The 22,833-nt window shown below is 49.3% G+C and overlaps 1 non-coding gene and 1 pseudogene across 1 annotated transcript; both read right to left on the minus strand.

The window, feature by feature from the left end:
- Positions 1-22,833, minus strand: part of LOC120381541 — a 682,838-nt pseudogene that overhangs the window by 226,733 nt on the left and 433,272 nt on the right.
- TRNAT-UGU lies at positions 6,570-6,643 on the minus strand. The gene has a single exon. It is a non-coding gene; the product is annotated as a tRNA-Thr (tRNA).

Genomic DNA, 22,833 nt, shown 5'->3' on the forward strand with positions numbered 1-22,833 from the left:
ACAGACACTGGTGCCTGCGCTGCATCTGCCAGGCTGCTTCCCTCAGAGACAGGGATCGGTTCATTCACACGATCTTTGTCCTCCAGCTGGGCAATCAGCTGGGCCTTGGTGAGCCTCCCTCTGTGCAGCCCCCTCAGCTTGCACAGCTCCACCAGGTCACACTTGCGCTGCTGGGCATACATCTTCCTGCTGGCCGCTCGCAGGCCGGGTGCTCGCCACTCCCCACAGGTTCCAGGGGGACCCCTAGTGTGCCAGTCCTTGAGGTCACCACCTCTCTGCCAGGGTTGAGCTGCAGACTCCTCCGCCTGCTCGCTGCGATCCCCCGGGGGGACCCTGTTACTGCAAAGTCCTTCTCTCTGGCCACACTCTCCCAGAGGTGAATCGCCCCTTCGTTTTACTGCTCCCCAGTCACTTACTGCAGGAAGCACCATCCATGGGGTGCAGACGATCCCACCGCTGGCACCAGTTGTCAAGGGGTGTGGGGGAGTCCGGTCCGGCACCCCTCTTCCTGGGACTCACAGTGACTCTCAGCCAGACCATAAAACAGAAGGTTTATTGGACAACAGGAACACCGGATACAGCCCAGCTCGTGTTCAGAGCCAGGACCCCTCAATCTGGCCTTTCTGGGGGGTTCAGGGTGCTTGGATCCCAGCCTAGGATCCCCTGAAAACCCACCACCCAGTTCCCCAACCGAAGACTGACCCCACCCTCTCCACTCAGCTCCTTTTCTTTTGTCCAGCTCCTGGGCCGAGGTGTCACCTCCCCTCCCCCAGGCCTAGCTCATGTTACAGTCTGAATACCTGTGTTTCACCTAAAATCCTCCCTGCTCTCCCCTCCTCCCTGCTCTCCCATCCCCCACATAGACAGTCCCTACTCCATCACAGGGGGCTGGCCGCGTGCCACCTGCAAAGGAGGGAGGGGGGCCCCAGGTCTGCTTCTCTGAGGGGCTGGATGCTCCTCTGAGGGGTTTTTGGTTTACAGGGTGGGCACGGGGCTGTCCCTGCAGAGCGAGTGCCTTGTTCCCCTGGAGGTGGATGGGAGAAAGGTCACTGGGTACTGGGACACGGGCGCAGAGGTGACGCTGGCCCAGCCCGGGGTGGTGGCCCCAGATCGGATGGTGCCCGACACCTACCTGACCCTGAGGGGTGTGGGCGGGACCCCATTCAAGGTGCCTGTGGCGAGGGTACACCTGAAGTGGGGTGCCAAGGAGGGCCCCAAGGACGTGGGGGTACACCCACATTTGCCCACAGAGGTGTTAATGGGGGAGGACCTGGAGGTCTGGCCAAGCAACGTCCGGGGTGCCCTGGTCGTGACCCGTAGTCAGAGTCGGCGCAGGGCACTGCACCCTGACAACGGGGAAGGTACTCTGCCTGAGGCGCAGAACCCTAATCTGGTGGGGAGGGAACGACCAGAGACACGGCTCAGAGAGGCTGCGGCTCCAGACCCAGCCAGCGAGAGAGAGCAGGTCCCCATCCCTGTCCCAGCTGCCGAGTTCCAGGCCGAGTTGCAGAAGGATCCCTCCTTGCAGAAGCCCAGGGACCGGGTTAACCTCAGTGTGGTACAGACCATGAGGAGAGGTTGCAAGGAGAGGTTCCTGTGGGAGAAGGGGTTCCTGTACCGAGAATGGGCTCCCCCCCGGGGAAGTGGAGTCATGGGGGATCAGGAGGCACTTCCCCAGAAGTTTCGCCACAAGCTACTGTACCTGGCCCATGACATCCCCCTCGCAGGACACCAGGGAATCCGACGCACCAGGCAGAGGCTGCTACAGAACTTTTACTGGCCTGGGGTCTTTACCCATGTTCGACAGTACTGCCGATCCTGTGACCCCTGCCAGCGGGTGGGGAAGGCCCGAGACAAGGGGAAAGCAGCTTTGAGGCCTTTACCCATTATAGAAGAACCTTTCCAGAAGGTGGCCATGGACATAGTGGGACCTCTCAGCAAGGCGACCCGGTCGGGAAAGAAATACATTCTGGTGGTAGTAGACTTCGCCACTCGCTATCCTGAGGCGGTGGCCTTGTCCTCTATCGAAGCAGACACCGTGGCAGATGCGCTGCTGACCATTTTCAGCTGGGTGGGGTTCCCCAAGGAAATCTTAACAGACAAGGGGTCCAACCTCATGTCGACCCTGCTCCGGTGCTTGTGGGAGAAATGTGGGGTCCGGCACAACTGGGCCTCAGCGTATCACCCCCAGTCCAACGGGCTGGTGGAGAGGTTCAACGGGACGCTAAAGATGATGCTAAAAACATTTATGAACCAGCACCCGCAGGACTGGGACAAGTACTAACCTCACCTGCTGTTCGCGTACAGGGAGGTACCCCAGGAATCTACTGGGTTCTCGCCTTTCAAACTGTTATATGGAAGGCGGGTGAGGGGGCCCCTGGACCTGACGAGAGACGAATGGGAGGGGAAGGCCACTCCCGATGGAGAGTCAGTGATGAAGTATGTCCTGACCTTCCAGGAAAGACTTGCCGAGCTCATGGGCCTGGCCAGGGAGAATCTGGCCAGAGCCCAGAGGAAGCAGAAGGTCTGGTATGACCGCACGGCGTGGGCCCGCGCCTTCGCCACCGGGGATCAAGTGATGGTTCTCATCCCCATGAGAAAGAACAAACTCCAAGCTACCTGGGAAGGGCCCTTCAAGGTTATTAAGCAACTAAATGAGGTAAACTATGTGGTGGAGCTGTCGAACTGGGCGCACCACCGCCGGGTGTACCATGTGAATATGATGAAGCCATACTATGACATGGGGAATGTGGTGTTGGCCATGTGTGGACACTGGGAGGAGCAGAAAGATGACGCTTTAGTGAATCTATTCCGAGGGACAAAAGTTGGTTCTCCCCTGGAGGCAATTCCCCTCTCTGATCAGCTGACCCCGGCCCAGCAAGCTGAAATCAGAGGGGTGCTGCATCTATACCGACAGCTGTTTTCCAACCAGCCTGGGCACACTAATTTGACCGTCCACCGGGTGGAGACTGGATCACACCCCCCTATAAGATGCTCCCCTTTTCGGGTCACTGGGAAAACTGCCCAGGACCTACAAAGAGAGGTCAGGGACATGCTGGCCTTGGGGGTGATCCAGCTGTCCACCAGCCCTTGGGCTGCGTCGGTGGTGCTGGTCCCCAAGAAGGAATGGGTCGATCCTGTTCTGTGTGGACTATCGAAAGCTCAATGCCATCACTATATCTGATGCCTACCCCATGCCCAGGCCTGACGAGCTCCTAGATAAGCTGGGAGGCGCTCGGTACCTCACCACCATGGATCTTACCAAGGGCTACTGGCAAGTGCCGCTGGACGCAGATGACCGACTGAAATTGGCCTTTATCACCCCTCTGGGGCTCTACGAGTTTCTGACCCTGCCCTTCGGCCTCAAGGGAGCGCCGGCCACCTTCCAGCGCCTGGTGGATCAGCTACTGAGGGGGATGGAGAGTTTTGCTGTGGCGTATATTGATGACATCTGCGTCTTTAGCCGGACCTGGGAGGACCACGTGTCCCAGGTTAAACAAGTGCTGGACCGACTCCAGAAGGCTGGGCTAACCATAAAGGCTGAGAAGTGCAAGGTGGGAATGGCTGAAGTATCTTACCTGGGTCATCGGATGCGGAGCGGCTGCCTAAAGCCAGAACCAGCCAAGGTGGAGGTAATCAGACACTGGCCTGCTCCCCAAACCAAAGAGCAGGTCCAGGCCTTTATCGGGATGGCGGGGTACTATCGAAGGTTTGTGCCCCACTTTAGCACCATAGCCGGCCCCATCACTGAGCTGTGCAAGAAGGGGAAGCCAGACAAGGTGGTCTGGACTGAGCAGTGCCAGCAGGCTCTCCAGGCGCTGAAGGAGGCTCTGCTCAGTGGCCCAGTTCTGGCAAACCCAGATTTTGACAAACCCTTTATGGTGTTCACCGACACCTCAGACACAGGCCTGGGGGCGGTGTTAATGCAGGAGAATGAAAAGGGGGAGAGACACCCCATCGTGTACCTGAGCACGAAGTTGCTACCCCGGGAGCAGAACTACGCGGCCATCGAGAAGGAATGCCTGGCCATGGTGTGGGCCCTTAAGAAACTGGAGCCATATCTCTTTGGGCGACACTTCACCGTGTACACCGACCACTCTCCCCTGACCTGGCTGCACCAGATATAAGGAGCCAATGCCAAGCTCCTGAGGTGGAGCCTGATCCTGCAGGACTATGACATGGACGTGGTCCATGTGAAGGGAAGTGCCAACCTGATAGTGGAAGCATTGTCCCGGAGAGGGGGCCCTGAACTTCCCCAGGTCACTGGGCAGAGTGACCCCGCTCAGTTCAGTCTCGAAGGGGGGAGAGCTGTGATGGAGCAGCTGTCTGTGTGGGGGTTGGGAGAGCCAGGGAGGATTTTAGGTGAGGGACAGGACCTGAGCCTGTAACCTGAGCTAGGCAGGGGGGAGGGGAGGTAAACACCTTTGCCCTGGGAGCTAGACAAAGGCAGAGAGCTGAGCAGAGAGGGGGAGTCAGTTTCGGTTTGGGGTTGGGTGGTGGGAGTTCAGGGAATCCTATGCTGGGATCCAAGCACCCTGAACCACAGAAGGGCCAGATTGAGAGGTCCTGGCTCTGAACACAAGCTCGGCTGTAGCCTGTGCTCCTGTTGTTCAATAAACCTTCTGTTTTACTGTCTGGCTGAGAGTCACTGTGAGTCCCAGGCAGAGGGGTGCAGGACCAGACTCCCCCACACTCCGTGACACCAGGGCGGGGACATGCTGCTGCTTCCAGGAGCTGTTTGAGGTAAGTGACAACCAGAGACTGACTCCCTCCCTTGCCCCTGCCCTCCCAGTCTCCTAACCCCTCAGTCCCAGCCTGGAGCACCCTCCTGCACCCCCAACCCCTCAACCCACGCCCCACCCCACTCCCCTGTCCACGCCCGGAGCCCGCTCCAACACCCTGACCTCATTTCTGGCTCCACCCCAGAGGCCACAACCCTAGGCAGAGCCCTCACCCCCTCCCATACCCAACCCCCCAATTTTGTGTGCATTCATGGCCCCATACAATTTCCATACCTAGATGTGGCCCTCGGGCCAAAAAATTTGCCCACCCCTGATCTAATCCCTAACCACAACTGTACTCAAGGGTTCATTGGTGGAAAGGGGGATTAAAGGAAAACTACCATATAATGAGAGAATTCTTTAATTGTTGAGGATTTATTATTACCAATGAAAATGAAATTAAACACAAAGTTACTCTGTAACAAAGAAGAGACTTAATTGTGTGATCAACTGAATTATACTGGAGAAATAAAACTTGACTTGTTTTTCTTTTTGTTAGTAATATAGGAAATGGGGGCTAATCCTGAAAAGCTTCTTTGATTTAACTTACCCCCCTTGGCCTAAAATGTCCAGGTGTAAAACCTCACTCCAAAGGCTGGGGTGGGGGAATGTGTGTGAGAAGTAGAGTAGAGGAGAAAACTGACCCAGGATTGATTTGAATGATTTGTATTTCAAATGGAACTTCTTTTGATTAGCTTCCAAGTCAATTTCTGCACAGGTGTGTTAGCAAAAAGAAGAAGATCAGAGAAAGTGTGGGCCCCTTACTGAATGGGGCAGGCAACCTAGTGACATGATGTGGATAAAGCTGAAGTGCTCAATGCTTTTTTTGCCTCGGTCTTCACAGACACGGGCAGCACAGTATGGGGCGGAGGTGAGCAGCCCTCAGTGGTGAAAGAACAGATTAAGGACTATTTAGAAAAGCTGGACATGACCAAGTTCTTGGTTCCGGATTTAATGCATCTGAGGGTCCGGAGGGAGTTGGCAGATGTGACTGCAGAGCCGGTGGTCATTATCTTTGAAAACTCGTGGCATCTGGGGGAGGTCTCGGATGATTGGAAAAAGGCAAATGTAGAGCCTATATGTCTGCACTGTAATTTTATAGTCCTGCAGCCCAAGCCCCATAACCCTGAGTCAGCTGACCCGGGCTTTGAGACAGGTGCCCTGGGTGTGTTAATCACAGTGTAGACATAACATTAGGCTACGTCTCCAGTGCAATGAAACACCCACGACTGGCCCGTGTCACATTAATCAGGGTCATGCGGCTTGGGCTGTAAAGTTGCAGTGTCCGTGTCTCAGCTCAGGCTCAGTCCCCTGCTCCAGGAGCCCAGAAGGTTGGGAGGGGGTTTAGCAAGTGGAAATGGTAAAACCGCAGTGGAGTATTACCCTGGACTCATGGCATTTCTCCATTGGTCTGTCTGCTCTGGGGCAGAGACAGAAACACGTCCTGCTGCTTTCATTATTTCAAAGGGTGGTTTAGGATTTTCATTCTCAGACACAGTGCACAAAGCAGGACTCAATCCTGGGTGTAAACTAAATGAGCTGCCTACAGATTCTGGCAGCCACAATGAGCCATTTGGTGTGAGAGCCCAGACCTGCCGTTCTCCCAGAGGGAGGGGGTCATCTGAGAGGGGACTGGACCACTGACCTATCAGCTCCTAACTCCCAAACTTTCAGTAACTCTATTAGTGCCTGTGAGTGTAATTTAAACCATACTGGACTGGACCATCTAGCTCTCTGTTTTGTCCTCTGACAGTAGCCAATACCAGGTGCTCCAAGAGCTACTTAATAAGGCACCACTGGGAGTTGAACCCAGGATCTCCTGTTTACAAAACAGGTGCTTTAGCCAGCTAAGCCATGGTGACTGCCTGTGGCTAAGGGACACTGTCTGCCCACACATGACTCCCTGCCATCCCCACCAGGGCCTGACAAGCTTTCCATGTATTTGGATTCTGCAAAGCAGAAAAGCAGGTGAGGTTTTCCTTGCAAGCTATGTGTATGTGAATCTTTGGCCAGGTCTGCACTACAAAGTTATTTCAGCAGAATTATATTGCTCAGGTCTGTGAAAAAAACACTACATTCCCTCGGTTGGCAGCTTGTGGCTGGTGCACACACGGCAATGCCATGTCTGGTGACAAAACTGCCCTGTTTTGGCGACAAAATAAAACCACTTCGATGAGAGGCCTAGAGCCTTTTGCAGCAAACTTAAAGCAACAAAGTGTCAGTGTAGATGCTGCTGTTCTTTGTATCACCATAACTGGCCTCCGCCAGTATCCCACAATGCCGTGAACTCGCCTGCCCTGCATTCCTGCTACAGAGGCTGGGCCCCTCCCCTTTCAACACGCAGGGAAGTTCTGGCAGCTGAGCCTGCTGCTCTGCTCCGGCAGCCAGGAGCAAATCACTGCCATGGAATGCTGCTCTCCGGCACTGCGAACACAGAGCAGGGTGGCGGGAACTTCCTTACATTGGGGGGGCCCCAGCGTCCGAACTGTGACGCCCCTATGACACCCCTTCCCTCGAGGAGGCTCTTACCTTCTAAACAGGGACAGCTGTTTTCTAGTAAAATCACTAAAAAGGAAGGAGAAAACTCGAAAGAGGTTCCTCCTGGCGCTCACGTCCGTGAACCCGAATACTCACTCAGTCCTCAGAGAGAGACCTGGAGAAGGAGACTTGCTGGAGCAAAGCCACAGGGGTCTCTGAGGTCTCCCTGGCCCCTGGCTCCTGTCCTGCCTGGCTGATGTCAGCATCTCTCTGTGAGGTCACCACCTCCCCACCACCTTTGACCAATAGTCTGAGGTCCTGCAAAAAGCCTTTGTGATGTCACTGCCACACCCCTCCCCTTGCTGTGCCAATGTCCTGCCCCTGGCCAGGCACTTTGCAGGTTTGAGCTACTCCCTGTGGATCACCCCACTCAAGGAGCGTTCGTTCTAAGCAGCAAGCCGGCTAGACAGGAAAACATCAGATGCTGCTCCCAATGCTACACTCAGTTTTTCAGAAATGAGCCGACTTTATGGCCAGAAGAGACCATTAGAGCATCTAATCTGACCCCCTGCATATCACAGGCCTCCTGTAGGACACAAGAGCTACTTTTGGGGCAAACACATTCCAGAAAGGCATCTAGTCTTCATTGACTGACATCAGGAGTGGGGAAGGGATAGCTCAGTGGTTTGAGCATTGGGCTGCTAAACCCAGGGTTGTGAGCTCAATCCTTGAGGGGTCTGCTTAGGGATATGGGGCAAAAATTGGTCCTGCTAGTGAAGGCAGGGAGCTGAACTCAATGACCTTTCAAGGTCCCTTCCAGTTCTAGGAGATTGGTATATCTCCAATTATTACCTTTAGGAGATGGAGAATCCACCACTTTTCTTGGTAGCTTGTACCCATGGTGAATCATCCTTACTGTTGAATATTTGTGCCTTAGTTGTAATATGAATTTCTCTCTTTTCACCTTCCAGCCATTGGGTCTTGTTATGCCTTTCTCTGCTCCATTCAAGAGCCCTTTAATACCCAATCTTTTCTCTCCATTAAGGCACTTCAACACTTCAGTGAAATCACCTTTCAATCTTTTGATGAGCTAAACAGGTTGAGCTCTTTCAATAGCTCCCTAGAAGGCATTTTTCTCCAGCCCTCAGAACATTTTGGTGGCTTTTTGCTGCTCTAGCTCCAATTTCACAATATCTTTTTCAAATGAGGACACCAAAACTGGAGGCTATTCCAATATCAGTGTCATAGGTTTGTTCCCCACTTTGAACTTTAGCGTCCACAAGATGGGGACCTGCATGGACTCCTCTAAACTAAAATCCTAGTTGAGATCTGGTAAAGCTGCCACCAGCCAAGTTTTTACTGTCTGGCACACTCCCTGTTCCCCCAAACTTTCCCTGGGGAACACAGATCCAAACTCCTTGAATCTTAACACAAAGAGGGATTCCCTATCCCCCTTCCCTTCCCCTGAAAATCCAAACAAGGGAAGAAATCAATCAAGTTCTAAAAAGAAAAGGATTTTATTAAAAGAAAGAAAGTACGTAAGTACACTATCTCTGTAACACCAGGATGAAAAATATACAGGGTCTAGCTTATAAACCTGGAGAGGTTTTCTCTCCCCCCCCCCCTCCTTTCTCAGAATAATGAAAGTAACAGCAAACAGAAATAAAGATATTTCTTCAGCAAACATACAATTGCAAATGTAGAAATAAGACTAAACCGCCTTTCTAATACTCACTATACTGAATAGAAGAAAATACGTCAGGAAAACTTGGAGATATGTCTGGCCTCTCTTAGATCCAAAAAAAGAACAAAGACCCAACAAGGAACACAGACAAAGACTTCCCTCCACAGAGATTTGAAATTATCTTGTCCCTTGATTGGTCCTCTGGTCAGGTGCTCATCAGGTTACTGAGCTTGGTCATCAGGTTACTGAGCTTTACAGGTAAAACATAAAACATAAGAGAGGCCGTACTGGGTCAGACCAAAGGTCCATCTAGCCCAGTATCTGTCTACCGACAGTGGCCAATGCCAGGTGCCCCAGAGGGAGTGAATCTAACAGACAATGATGAAGTGATCTCTCTCCTGCCATCCATCTCCATCCTCTGACGAACAGAGGCTAGGGACACCATTCTTATTAAATGGAGGGTCTCCAGCTGTCAGCCTCCAACCCAAAGCCCGCTTTGCCTCCAGCATTTATAATGGTGTTAAATATATAAAAAGTTGTTCTTAATTTATAAGGGAGGGTCACACTCAGAGGCTTGCTATGTGAAAGGGGTCACCAGTACAAAAGTTTGAGAGCCACAGCACTACGTGTTTACATTATTGACTAGGGCTCATCGCAAACCAGTACCAAGGCTCCAGGCCTTCTGTATTATCCCTGGCCTTGGCAGACCACACTTCCCTAATGGGGCATGGGCTGGACATTGGTCCATGTCCCCCAGGATGGCAGCAGTTTAAAACCAGCACCCAACATCCACTCTCCCAGTGGGGGCTAAGAATTGTACCCAAGAGAGTACCCAAGAATTGCACCCAAGCGGGTCAATAGTCTGTCCCTCTGTCCTGGGATGCTTGTTGCTGTCATTGCTGAGCACCAGCTCAAGGGACAGAAAAGCCTCACATTGATATACTGGGGCAAGAGGAGCAGAGTGGACTGGGTGTGTGTTTTGGAAGCACTTTGCAACTCCGGGATGCAGCCGGTAACTATGAAAATCATAATCAAAATTCTAGCAAGGTGAAGGGGCTGAGGAGGGAATGGGGGCTCCTGAGCCTTGTTTCAATGTGGCAAAGAGGGCCAGGACAGATCAGGGTTACTGGGCTCAAGTGGTTTATGGGCATTTTCTCCATGGGCTCTGTGCCCCCCACAGGGCTGAGGACTGCTGCCCAGACTGGGGTTGCTATGGCTGGGCCCTAAAGGGACTGGGGAATTCTCTCTAGGAACAGAACAAGAATAAGGGGGAGGGGTGTCCATGACACAAGCCAGAGCAGATTAGAGGAGTGAAAGAGCCCCGTTTATCCTGTCCCTGCAAGAGATTTACAGCCACAGAGCTGCTAATGAAGGTCTGTAATTCAGCCACTTTAATGAGCCTGTGTCACCCTTGAATGCAGCTCCAACCTCTTTCCTGGCACATTTTCCTCAGCGCTGAATTTGCTGCTGGGAAACCAGCAAAAGGAGGAAATAATCCACAGCAGCAATATCTGGGAGCAGGGATCATGTGAGAGGTGCATGCAGTGGGGTGTCTGGCCCCACCCCCGCCGGGTGGGATCCCACACTCCCAGGAGACAAGGGACAGCACCTCTCTCACTGGAATGAACCTATCTTGGCTTGGCTCTCCACCACCGGGCAAATTCAGGGGGTAATATCTGCACCCCTGCTGGGACTGCTCCTGGCACACACACCCCTCCTGGATGACGTGGCAGTGATGGGGCCAAGGTGTGCTCCTGAAATCAGAGATTTGGTGGGGAGCCTGGAGGGAGACAGAGCCAGAGGGAAATGAACATAAGGCAAACAGGGAGAGGAGCAGAAACTCCAGAAACTTGATAGGAAATAGCAACCTTTCCTCACAGCGTCTGGGACAAGGCTCTGGCCTTTTCATTCCCCTGGTCTCTCCAGGGTCTCCCGGGTGGGGTCAAATGCTGGTCTCCCCCTTGAACCCCAGCTTGTCTGTCTGCGGTCAGGCTCCTCAGGTGGTGCGGCTGGTGCCCAGTGAGTGCCTGGTGCAGGCCTGCTGGCTCTGAAGATCAGTGCAGTGCCCTGCTTGGTGCCCCTGCATGAGCTTCTCCCTGTGTGTTTGGGAACTTGCTCCAGCACCATTACGAGGGCACAAAAGCCCCTATTGTCCCAGGCTGTGGGGGATTCCCAGGGAATCGCTCAAACCAAAAACAGAGACACCAAAAATATGCTTGTAAAAGTGAACGTGCAGCCTGGAGCTTCAGGAACAAAGTGTCAACCTCGGGCAGGGGCGGAAAGGGGAGAAGGGGCTGAGAAAGGACCTGGAACAAAGCCGTGTTTGTAAACAAGTCCCCACTGCTTTGCCTCAGCACTCGGGGGCTCCTGCAAACACAGCAGGTTGGGTCACAGGCTCAGCACATCAGGCACTCTCCTCCTCCTCCTCAAGGCACAAATGTACAGCCTGTAATTGAAGGAGATGTACAAACGCATCTCCCCCTGCAGCAGCTATGCTGCTCTGTAGAGCATCTCCTGCTGGAGAAGCTGCCACTGCAGCAGCTCCCTCCTGACCAAGGCTCCGACACTATTCACTGCAGTGCCTCCTGCTGGGAGAATCTGGGACCAGCTCTCAGTTTTCACCTTCCCTCTCGCCAGTCCACTTCCCCTCTGGCCCCCACTGACTTGTCATTATCGCACTGGACTTATTTTTCAGGCACAGGGCTCCTAATTAACTTCTCCCCCAACCTCCCATGCTTGGAACACTTAGTACAGTGCTAGGAGTACTCACTTGCTCTATTAAAGACCACAGTACTATTTGTAGTTAGGAAACTCTCCTTGGAAGTCATTGGGCTGTAGTGCCACTGGTAGTCCTCTCCCACATACAGAGGGAGAATAATGGGCCCTTCGGACTGGGGTAGCACCCCGAATACTGGGGAGGAGAAGGCTGTTTGCACGAAGAGGCCAGTCTGTGTCAGCCAGGCACAGAACGTAGCCAGTGGCTGCACCCAAAGCCCACTCCCGACGGGCACAGAAGATTCTGCAGTGCCTCCCTGAGGATGCGTTCCCAGCCCGAGGGAGCCCCCTGTCTGTCAGACACAGGCACAGCACCTCAGCCCAATCCTGGAGAGCCTGCTCCATGCACAGAGACCTTAACCCTTAACTATCTGTTTATGACATGCCCCCCAAATTGCAGACAGTGGGGGACCCACTCTGGCGATGATTTCTTCCCAGAACTTTAAAAATAAACAGATTAATAAAACACATAAGCGAGTGCACAGCTCCTTGATCTGTTACTGCTGTAGACGTTCCAGGGTTGTGGAGAGGTTTACCTCTTCCACACCACCATTACTTTTTTCTTCATAGTAGACACCTTCAGGCCACTCAGCGTCATCTGCTCCCTGGGCTGTAAACTGACAAACCTGTAAGTCTCTGGAATAAAAGGGCTTTAGAGAGTTAACATGATACACCTTAGGCTTTAAGGAGGAATTAGGAAATGCTTTGAGGTAGTTAACAGCTCCCAGGCACTCCTGGACCGTGAATGGTCCTTCCCCTGACGCTTCCATCTTATGGGCCTGTTGTGCCTTCAAGACCATAACCTGGTCTCCTACTTTGAAGGAACGCTCTCTGGTATGTCTATCATACCAGGCCTTCTGCTCTGCTTGAGCATCCTTTAGGTTTCCTTTAACCAGGGCTAAAGAATGTCAGAGGGTGATTTGTAGGTTGCTTACAAAGTCCAGAATGTGAGTTCCTGGAGAAGGTGTAAACCCCTCCCATTGCTAATTCACCAACTGTAATGGCCCCTTAACCTCGTGGCCATACACAAGCTCAAATGGTAAGAACCCTAAACTGGGATGTGGTACAGCCCTGTAGTCAAATAGCAACTGCTGCAACACTAGATCCCAATCAGTGGAGTGTTCATTTACAAATTTACGGATCATGGCCCCCAAAGTTCCATTAAACCTCTCCACCAGGCCATTGGTTTGGTGGTGGTACGGGGTGGCAACCAAGTGATTCACCCCATGAGCTTCCCACAGGTCTTTCATGGTCCCTGACAGGAAATTTGTTCCCGAATCTGTAAGAATGTCGGAGGGCCAACCTACCCTGGCAAAAATGTCAGTTAAGGCCTGGCACACAGTTTTAGCCCTGGTGTTGCTTAGAGCTACTGCTTCCGGCCATCTGGTAGCAAAGTCCACGAAAGTCAGTATGTACTGCTTTCCTCTGGGGGTCTTCTTTGGGAAAGGACCCAGAATATCCACAGCTACTCGCTGAAATGGGACCTCAATTATGGGGAGTGGCTGGAGAGGGGCCTTGACCTGGTCTTGGGGCTTTCCTACCTTTTGGCAAACCTCACAAGACCGGACATAATTGGCAACGTCCTTGCCCATCCCCTCCCAGTGGAAGGACTTCCCCAACCTGTCCTTGGTTCTGTTCACCCCAGAATGACCACTGGGATGATCATGGGCCAAGCTTAAGAGCTTTTCCCAGTACTTAGTTGGAACTACCAACTGTTTTTGAGGATGCCAGTCTTCCTGGTGTCCAACAGAAAGAATCTCCTTATATAAAAGTCCTTGTTCTACAACAAACTGGGATCGGTTAGAAGAGCTGAGAGGCAGTGGGTTGCTCCGTGCCGCCGCCCAAGCTTTCTTAAGGCTGTCATCAGCTTCCTGCTCAGTCTGGAACTGTTCCCTTGAGGCTGGAGACACCAGTTCCTCCTTAGACTGTGGAGTTGGGCTTGGTCCCTCTGGAAGCGATGTAGGTGATGAGGTTGTTTCCGTTGACTGTGAACCGCTCTCCGCTGGTGCACTAGGTGATATTTCAGGCTCTGGCTGAGCCTCTTGGGTAGTGTCAAAGTTAGACTCAGGACTCACAGTTTGTCAGACCACTCTGTTTTATTAGCACAGCGCTCTGCTAATAACACCCAGATAATGTGAGCACCATGCAAGACACAAACTATCTTATTTATACAGATAAAAGGGTGAGAACTTAACAAGATAACAAAGGAAGCAGAATCAGATAAGTTTACCTGGGCTAGGCATGCACATCTTATTTCCTTACTATTACCCATCTTCTGTTAATGTTTCACCATTAGCACCATTGTTTATGCCTAATGTTTCTTTTCCTGGCACCTGTATTTCAACATTTCTTATTTCTTCTTAAAGGTACATACAACATTTCTTTAATCCATTCTTATTTTTACAATATAATTCATTCTACTTTCACAATCCCTCCTTTTGGTCAAGCTCACACCATGACCAAAATTTTACTGGGTTCCACATATTAACCGTTCTTTATCTCTTTGTTCATCAGCAATATTCAAAATTATCATATTAGCACTCTGTTCTGGGACATTCACCTGAGTGGCATGCCTTACACAATTTTGGGTACAACAGGAGACTAACTGAAAACATACAAAAATTATTAGGATTCCAAACAGGATAGTCAGGGCTCCCTGAAACAACCAGTTTCCTATGCCAGAGAAATTGAACAGGTTACTTAGCCACTTCCATAAAGAACTTGGCTCTTCATGGGGAAGATATGTGATTTGTTCTAAGTGGCTAGCATGATCTATTACCTCATTGGTATCGTCAGGTATAAACACACATTTTTTCCAGTGAGAGCACAGGTCCCTCCTTTGGCCGCCAGCACTATGTACAATGCCTGACGGTTTTGGAGGGCCATCTGTCAGATCGCCCCTGTTTCTTTGGCCAGGGCTCTTAAACTTTCTTCAGTTTTATTTGCCATTATTTTAACTACTTCTTTTAACCTCAGGAGCCTTTTTTGCCTGGTGTATTACTCCCCCAAGTGGGTTAAAGGAACTGCCAATAGTCTCTTCCCAGGTGTCATTACTGTTCCATATTCTGTTAAACGGACAAGGTCCTCCAGTGGGTCTGGGGAATTGAGTGGGATAGCCAGGACAGGAACATCAGTTTGAGAGTGGGCTGGGATGTGGCTGCAGACCCAGCATTTAGAAATATTAAGGGTCTGAGCAATCCACACTTGCTGCTGGATAAAAGAATTGTCATTGTGGACTCCTCAGACCTTCAGACACCAACAGCCGAGGAACAGGCACCACCAGAGGTGCATGTTAGAGGCAGGGCCCTTCTGGTTCTGACAACCTCAACTGAGGGAACTGTAGTCACAGTTTTATGTCCACCAGGCAGCAGGCGCTAGGCTCACTACTGCTTTTTCTTGGGCCTTGCTTTAGGTAGTCGTCTGCTTCTGGCAACCCTTACGAGAACGTAGATTGTAAGGTATTGCAGGCTGTTCCTCTACGTCATCTTCTGGAGTCAAAATTGATTCTGCGTGGTCCTGAGGTGATGATTGGTTCACTGGGGGTGGTGCATTCTTACACGGCAAAGCATGTATCCATGCTGCGGATGTCAGACAGTTTAACAGCCGTCTGGGTAGTAAGCAGTGCCTGATGATTCTTTGATGCTCTTTAAGTCTTTTTGCTTCTTTCCTTGACTCTGGCCTTCACACCTTATCTTTTCCTGATGCATTCATTCGTCATTCACACAAACAGATTGAGAATACAAACAGCAGTATTTTATATCGAGCAAAAAAGGCATTGCAAATTAAACCTTGCTAAGTTTTACAATTAATAACCAAGACAATTTACATTGAGACCCTGGCCTTCAATGTTTCTTTAATTTACTTAACATAGACACAATAGAGAATCCTGTCTTTTACTACCTAAATCTTAAAACAAAGAGTTAGAGAGGGCCCAATTTGTAATGCACATGGAAAAACAGAATCTTATAGTCCCAGAGGGTCATTTCTTTCTGCTATTCAAAAAGAGTGGCTAGCAGGATGAAATCAAATTATACATTATAAAGTCCAGCTCCTACATATCCCCCTTTTGACACTAAGATTATTAATCGCCAGTGTCACTTATTTAGTCCACATAATAGAAAATACTGGGAGGTGATTTGGGCCTGTGGCTCTAGCTTTGCATACATTTGTTTTATCCACCAGCACATTTTAAACATTTCAATTAAACACATACAATTTAAAACCAAAAACAATTAGGGGTAGTAACATTAGTGTGCCAGTAGTTGTGGGAGACCATCCAGAAAATATGTTATACCAATGGTAAGCTGTTATGTCTTTCTGCAGTGGCAATTCTTAACATGTCCCCATTTGCGTGTATAATATGAATGGTTCTGTTTCCCACATAGTTTTGTTTGTTTGTTTTTGGGAACTATGTTACCTTTTTACCTTTTTAAACAGATGATTGGTAACTGTTTGCCATTCAATGCCAAGACTGATAGAGAACTCAGCTAAATCAGTGCTTACAGTAAGCTGAGACTTTTTGGTTGTGGCAAATAGTAAATGTGATTATTGGTAAACACAGTACTTACATTACATGTACATTTGTCTACTGGTGGGTTGCTAACACTTTTATCCTTTTAAAACACTTCTTTCCAATAATTAACACACACATTGCCCGTTATATAGTACTTTGGTCTAATTATTAATGTTTATCCCACATACAGGATCCTAGTGAGATGTCTTTACTACAGGGCTTTGGAGCAACAGGCATGGATAAGCATACCCACTTTGGAGGAGTCCACTTGGTACAACCTCTAGTGTCCAATGGTTTCCCTTCCTCCCCAGCCCACTGGCTTGAGGTCTGAGGTAGCCAGAAGGATCCCAGGTGCAATCTGTGGAGTGGGCTAACTTTCCATATCTTTGCTTCCAGAGCCTGTTGGTGTGCAATTTGAACAACAATTTCTTCACTTAACAAATTTTGTCTTACCGTACTGGAGACATACCTATCAATATAACTGGATGCAGTATTAAACAATTATCTTTTTCTTTACTTTAACAGATGTATTAAAACCTTAATATTCTCTGATATTACCCAAAACATCTTATGTTCTAAATATCTGCATTTTAGTACATTCCATAGCTATTGCAGTATGGTTTTTTTTTTAACTTTTATTTGTTTTTGTAATAGGTTGTTCTGTAGCTGGTATTAGCTTTTTCTGATTTTCTGAAAGACAAAAATAACATTTTTCTACCTCTTTCAGGGTGGCATTGATTGTCGCTTAAAAGATTCCTTTCTTTTACAAATACCCTTGCTGATTGCAGGCAAAACAGAGGGATTACCCCCTATTATCCTGTTTTGTTTTGGTTTTTTTTTTTAAAATAGGCAGGCCAGGTTTTAATGGCTTCTACTTTTTAAGGGTTATGGGGAAATTATTCCACTGTTTAGTTATTAAATTCATGAGGTGGTGTATCTCAAGTTTTTCTTTTTATATTGCAGACCAAGTTTGTAATGTTTTTCCTGCTGTGTTAAGCTTTAAGTTTATTCACAGGTAATAGCTGAGAAGCATCATTACCATATTACTTTCAAGGATTTTTCCAAAAATCATACACACTATACGTTGTTACAGGGGTACTTACTAACATTAAATTTATTTCAATGTTTAATATTAACAATAACATTTAGCATCAAATCTCTTAAAGGGATCTTGTTATACCATGTCTTTTATTTAGGCAATTTCTTTTGTGCTGGCAGTTTTCACCTTCCTTTGGCAGTTTTCACCTTCCTTTATCAGTTAGGTAATTTGCATCAGCACAGGCTTGGCTTTTGGATTCAAAGCCATCAGCAGAGCTCAGAGACTCTGTCTTAAAAGGGACACAAACAACTTCCACCAGAGTTTTGATTTCTTTCCACTTTCAACTCCTGTTTACAAAACACACAGAGATCTGAAAAAGAAAACACAGTCTATTGCGGCACTTTTTGGAGCCCTAATAGGATTTTAATTCAGTAGCATATTTCATTTGTATTTCTTTTACCCCTTTTTACAATATACACTGCACATGTCCTAGGGAAAAAGCACATTCCTTCTATACTACAACTTTTTTTTTTAAACATTAGCCATATCAATTGTTACATACGATGTAACTTTCTTTTTTCTTACAGAGTTTTCAGGTACCGTTATTAAAGTGACAGTCTGATTACACAGAGCCATTTTAAGGCTCAGTGTTTTTAACATTGCTTCTTTTTGTTTTGTGCACCTCACCTCTGCTGTTGCTTCAGAGGGGCACTGTTAATTATTTTTTTTAATTCTCTCACTACAGCTCTTATCTGCTATTGTTACAAAAAAACCCAACCAACCAAACAAAAAGACTCCAGAATCTCTCCCTATTCTCCTGATTTTGACTGCCCTATTGCAGCCATGACTTGGTTTTTATTTAAAAAACATTTTAAATTTTATAAAGAATCAAGTTACCCCTTAAGGGTTAAATGCTAAATCCCAAAGCCAAACAACACTAATTACCTGTGTCTTGCAAAAAGGTTTATCAGTTTTGAAACTTTGAATTAGAGTCAAATGAATTTTTAGTGGCATTAAAAACAAAAACAAAACCAATTTATCTTACACCTACAAAACAGGAGTTTTACAAACCAGATGTGCTGGTTTAGATTCTTAGAACTTTACAAGTTTTCACAGACAAATAGATACATACACATTTTCTTTTCCTTAACATTCCTTTACACTGTTTTGTTTTTACATAGCTGTATATATATTTGGATTATTTACAGGCATTCTTCTGGAAAAGGGCCCATTTTCCCTTCAGAATGGCGGCAAAGAAACCAAGAATTCTCTCTCTTTAACATGGTCCTTTTTAACATTTTCACAAAGTTTAACTGCTTAATTCTTTCCAGCTTGTGTAGAGTTAACTTTTCACTCTCTTTCCTTAAATCACTTATTTATTTTTCAAAATAACACCTTTAGCACCTCAGATTTCACCAATTTAAGTATTGTTCCAGGGGTTCATGCCTGCACTTACTGCTTTTCTTACTCCTTACACTATGCCCTTAGGGCTTCCAACCTGTTTTTCAGTTTCTTTATCTGTTGCTTGCCTGCTTTTCTGGGCCCGATCCTGCTTTTTTTTTTTCAATGAACCGTTTGAGAGTGATATTATGGTCACTTCACAATTTTGAAAGAAATGTTAAGGAAAGGGACCAGGAAGGGTGGGGGCTAGTTGAGGAGCCCACCTTCTTTGCTGAATTGGTAGTGGAACACTAAAGAATCAGTTTTTGAGGCAGACAACAAAGGGGAACAGAACGAGGGGCTTTTTGTCCTTCTTACAATGAGATGGGAGTATTAAGGGGATTGGATCGATCCAGGGTGGGTTTTTGAGAACGGGGTAAAGGGGAGCGCTCGGTCTGGTGGTGGGAGAGGAAGCTTTTAATAAAGCTTTTAACTTATTATTTGAATATTTGAGAGAGGCGAGTTTTGATTTTGTCCTGCTACTATTTGCCTCTTCCCACCACTGAATGAAACAATTAACCTCTTCTTTAGCCAATTTAGTTTTAGGTTGGCCGAGTTTGTCCTTTAAGATGTCCACTCGGTCTTTGTTCCAAGATTTTAACAGTGGCCACTGAGTTTTGGGATGCCCCTGAGTTAGCCTAGACCATTTTCCCAGAAATTTACAGGAGTCCGGACCCTTCTTACAGGAGTCTGGACCCATCCTAAATATATAAAATGAGCCGGCGTTCATTTAGGGAACTGTCCCGACTTAGACGTCTGGTTACCCATACAGGAGGACTTCACACACCAATCGCACAAGAAGGAAATTCGGGTTCGTCAGAGCGATGCCCAGTGCAACATACAAAAGGAGCCCCCAGACTACTGCCTCAATCGCCCTTGCTTTCACACCAGGGGTTTTACCCAAAGTGCGGTGCGGCTGCGATTGTGCAGATTCCACTCACTCAGACCTCAGGGACAGGAACCCCTTGGTTGGCCGATCCCCAGACGGAGATGGCACCCAGACTCAAACACTCCACAGGAGGACGGATAGACACAGAGACAGGACAGTCCTCAGTCCGGACAAAACACAGAAATAATTACCTGACCAGATTCCTGATGTCAGATCCCGGGATCCCTACCAGAACAGAGTGGGAACCAACAGGTTCAATGGCGTAGACTTCACTGTGGTCGTGCACCTTTCCGTTCTGGTGGAGGACCGCTCGGGCCAAATGCCCAGGTGCCGGCTTCCACGGTCGTCCTACAAAAACAGTCAGGAATCACACAGCCCCAGTGAAGACGGTTGCCATCTCGGTGGAACCTCCACATTGTCAAAGTTAGACTCAGGACTCACAGTTTGTCAGACCACTCTGTTTTATTAGCACAGCGCTCTGCTAATACCCAGATAATGTGAGCCCCATGCAAGACACAAACTATCTTATTTATACAGATAAAAGGATGAGAACTTAACAAGATAACAAAGGGAGCAGAATCAGATAAGTTTACCTGGGCTAGGCATGCATATTTTATTCCCTTACTAACTACTACCCATCTTCTGTTAATGTTTTGCCATTAGCACCATTGTTTATGCCTAATGTTTCTTTTCCTGGCACCTGTATTTCAACATTTCTTATTTCTGCTTAAAGGTACATACAACATTTCTTTAATCCATTCTTATTTTTACAATATAATTTATTCTACTTTCACACATGTGTCTGGGTGGACTAGAGAGCTGGAAATCTCTCCCCCCTCATTTTTCCCACTGCCCCTTTCAGTCTCTCCTTCCCCTGTCCTCTCTCCCTGCCCCTCTGGCTGGGACAGTCCCATTCCTGGGGGCTTTGCTCTCCCAGGGCTGGATTTTCTCCTGGCAATTGCTACTGGGAGGAGAAATGGGGAGGGGCTGTTTGTGCAGAGTCACTTTCTTGACAGACCCGAAGACTTTCCCTGAGGTCTTTCAGTTACCTGGAGACTTGGCTCAGAATTTAGTATTAACAGGGCCCAGGGCTGCCCTAGGAGGCTAGGACCAGCTGGAGAAAGTCATCCCCTGGGCCGGGCAGAGAAGCAGCTTTAATTCAGGTCACATCCCAGCACAGAACCCCACCGGGGGGAGCAGCAGCTACTAAGCCTGGTCTCCCAGATCACAATGGAGGCTGCAGCGTCTGACCCAGGAAGCTGAACCCCAGTATCCTGAGCAGAGAGGGACAGAGCGTTTGAGCAGCTTCCCTGCTTTAGCTCTCTGGGGAGAGCAGCTAATGAGAGCCCCTCCTCACAGGGAGAATTGGTAATCTCATTTGCCCCACTGTCCATCTGGAGTCGCTCCTTGTCTTTCCATACAGTGACTCTGGATTAACAATGGTCTCAATGAAACCAGAGTTCAGAAAGAATGAGTCCAGAACGCTGTGGAAGAGACCATTGTGCGGCAGTGCTGACCCCCTTCCCACCTCCCTCACCCTCCGGATCTAGGACAAGGACTGGACAATCTAGGAGAATGGAACTGGAAGTTCCTGCAGTTTTCAAGAGGGGAAAAAAGCAAAAATCTGTGATTTCACCTCACAGTGACTGGGCCTGGCCGGGGAATGTCGGGCAGTGCTTGGAGCCAGGATTCTGGCATAAGCTAATTAGGGAGAAGAAGCGAGGTCGGGAGCGGCCCCCAGAGCCCCAGTCAGCCCCCGCCCCCCAGATATTCCCTGGAACCCAGCCCCCAAAGTCCATAGCCAGAGACCTCAGATACCCCTCAGAGCCTCACCGGCCAGAGAACCCCCACCAGACCGTCACTGCCAGGTTGGGAATCCCAAAGGGTTTCCCCCTCAACCCAAGAGACCCCAGAAGCCAGAGCACCCCCCAATCGGACCCCCCCTCGGAACGCAGTCCCTCACTGGCGGCCTAGGACCCCTCCCCCCTGCCCTCCAGCAGGATCTGCCCTGCCCTTTGCCTGGCACCCCCTCCTCCCCCCTGCGGGATCCCCTGATGCTTTACAGGGGCACCCCCTGGCCTAGCGCCGGGGATTCTCCCACACACACTCTGTGCACTGGGCACGGCAGCGATCCCAGGAGTCTGCGGGGGAAGCCCAGACAGAGCCCCTGGCACAGCACCAGGCTCCCTCTAACCCCCTGTCCCGCCTCCCCAAGAGACGCCCACCCCGGCTGTTCTGCAGCCACCAGGCCCCCAGCGATACCCACCTCCAGGACCCACAGCCTCAGGGCTGGGCACATCACAACCACCCCCTGAAACCCCAAATCTCCAGAACCCACCAACCTCACTAGGGTACCCCCTGCCCAGCCACCCAGAGGCCTCCCCCCACCACAATCCCCCTTCAGCTGCTATCTCCCCACACAGCCCCACCCCCACCCAGCAACACTGTTACCTCACAGTGCCTGAGAAGTGGATAGAAAGTGACCACCGCCCCCTGCTGGCCAGTCACACAGGCAGAGGGAGACCTGGGGGATGTCTCTTGAACAGGAGAATGGAAGGCCTGGAGGGACAAAATAGATAAGAAATTTCCATGCCCTGTCACTAGCAAATAATGGCCACCATGGATCCACCCCAGAGGTGGCTGCATCTTAGCACTGTGGGAAGCAGCCCCTCACAGAGGCCATTTGTCATGGGGTTTGGGATACTTCTGGACCCACACTGCACTCAGAGTGACCTCCTCATCCTGTGCCAGCTGGAGAAAATAAAAGGGTCCAGCCAAATCTCCCATTAATAGCTGGGAACCACTGATCCCCGAACAGGGGGAGGCCTCTGGCTTTGATGTGTATTAAATATCTGGCTAGTCTCTTTCTTCAGCAAACATTTTAACAGAGATAAAGGAGGGAACAAATGATTCGCAAAGGAGAAGGGAAAGATGATCTCTGGGCAATTTAAGCCCCTGCGACCTCCAGGATGAAGAAGGACTCAGGGTAACAGGTTCCCTCGAAGGAAGAAGTTGCTGGGATTTAGAAACACGGGGAACAGCCCCAAACCTGAGAGGATTTTTAACTGACATTTGATAATGACATAGAAAAAGGCAAAACCTGAGCTTTGAGAGCAACGTTCAGAAATGAAAGAGAAAGGGTGGAAATCTGAGAGATTTTGGATCCATTTTGCAAATTAGAGAGAGGAAAGTGGAAAATCAGAGGGATTTTATATCAGTTGTTGATAGGAGGTA

The sequence above is a fragment of the Mauremys reevesii genome, linkage group 14 (genome assembly GCF_016161935.1).
Source record: "Mauremys reevesii isolate NIE-2019 linkage group 14, ASM1616193v1, whole genome shotgun sequence".
Lineage (NCBI taxonomy): Eukaryota > Metazoa > Chordata > Testudines > Geoemydidae > Mauremys > Mauremys reevesii.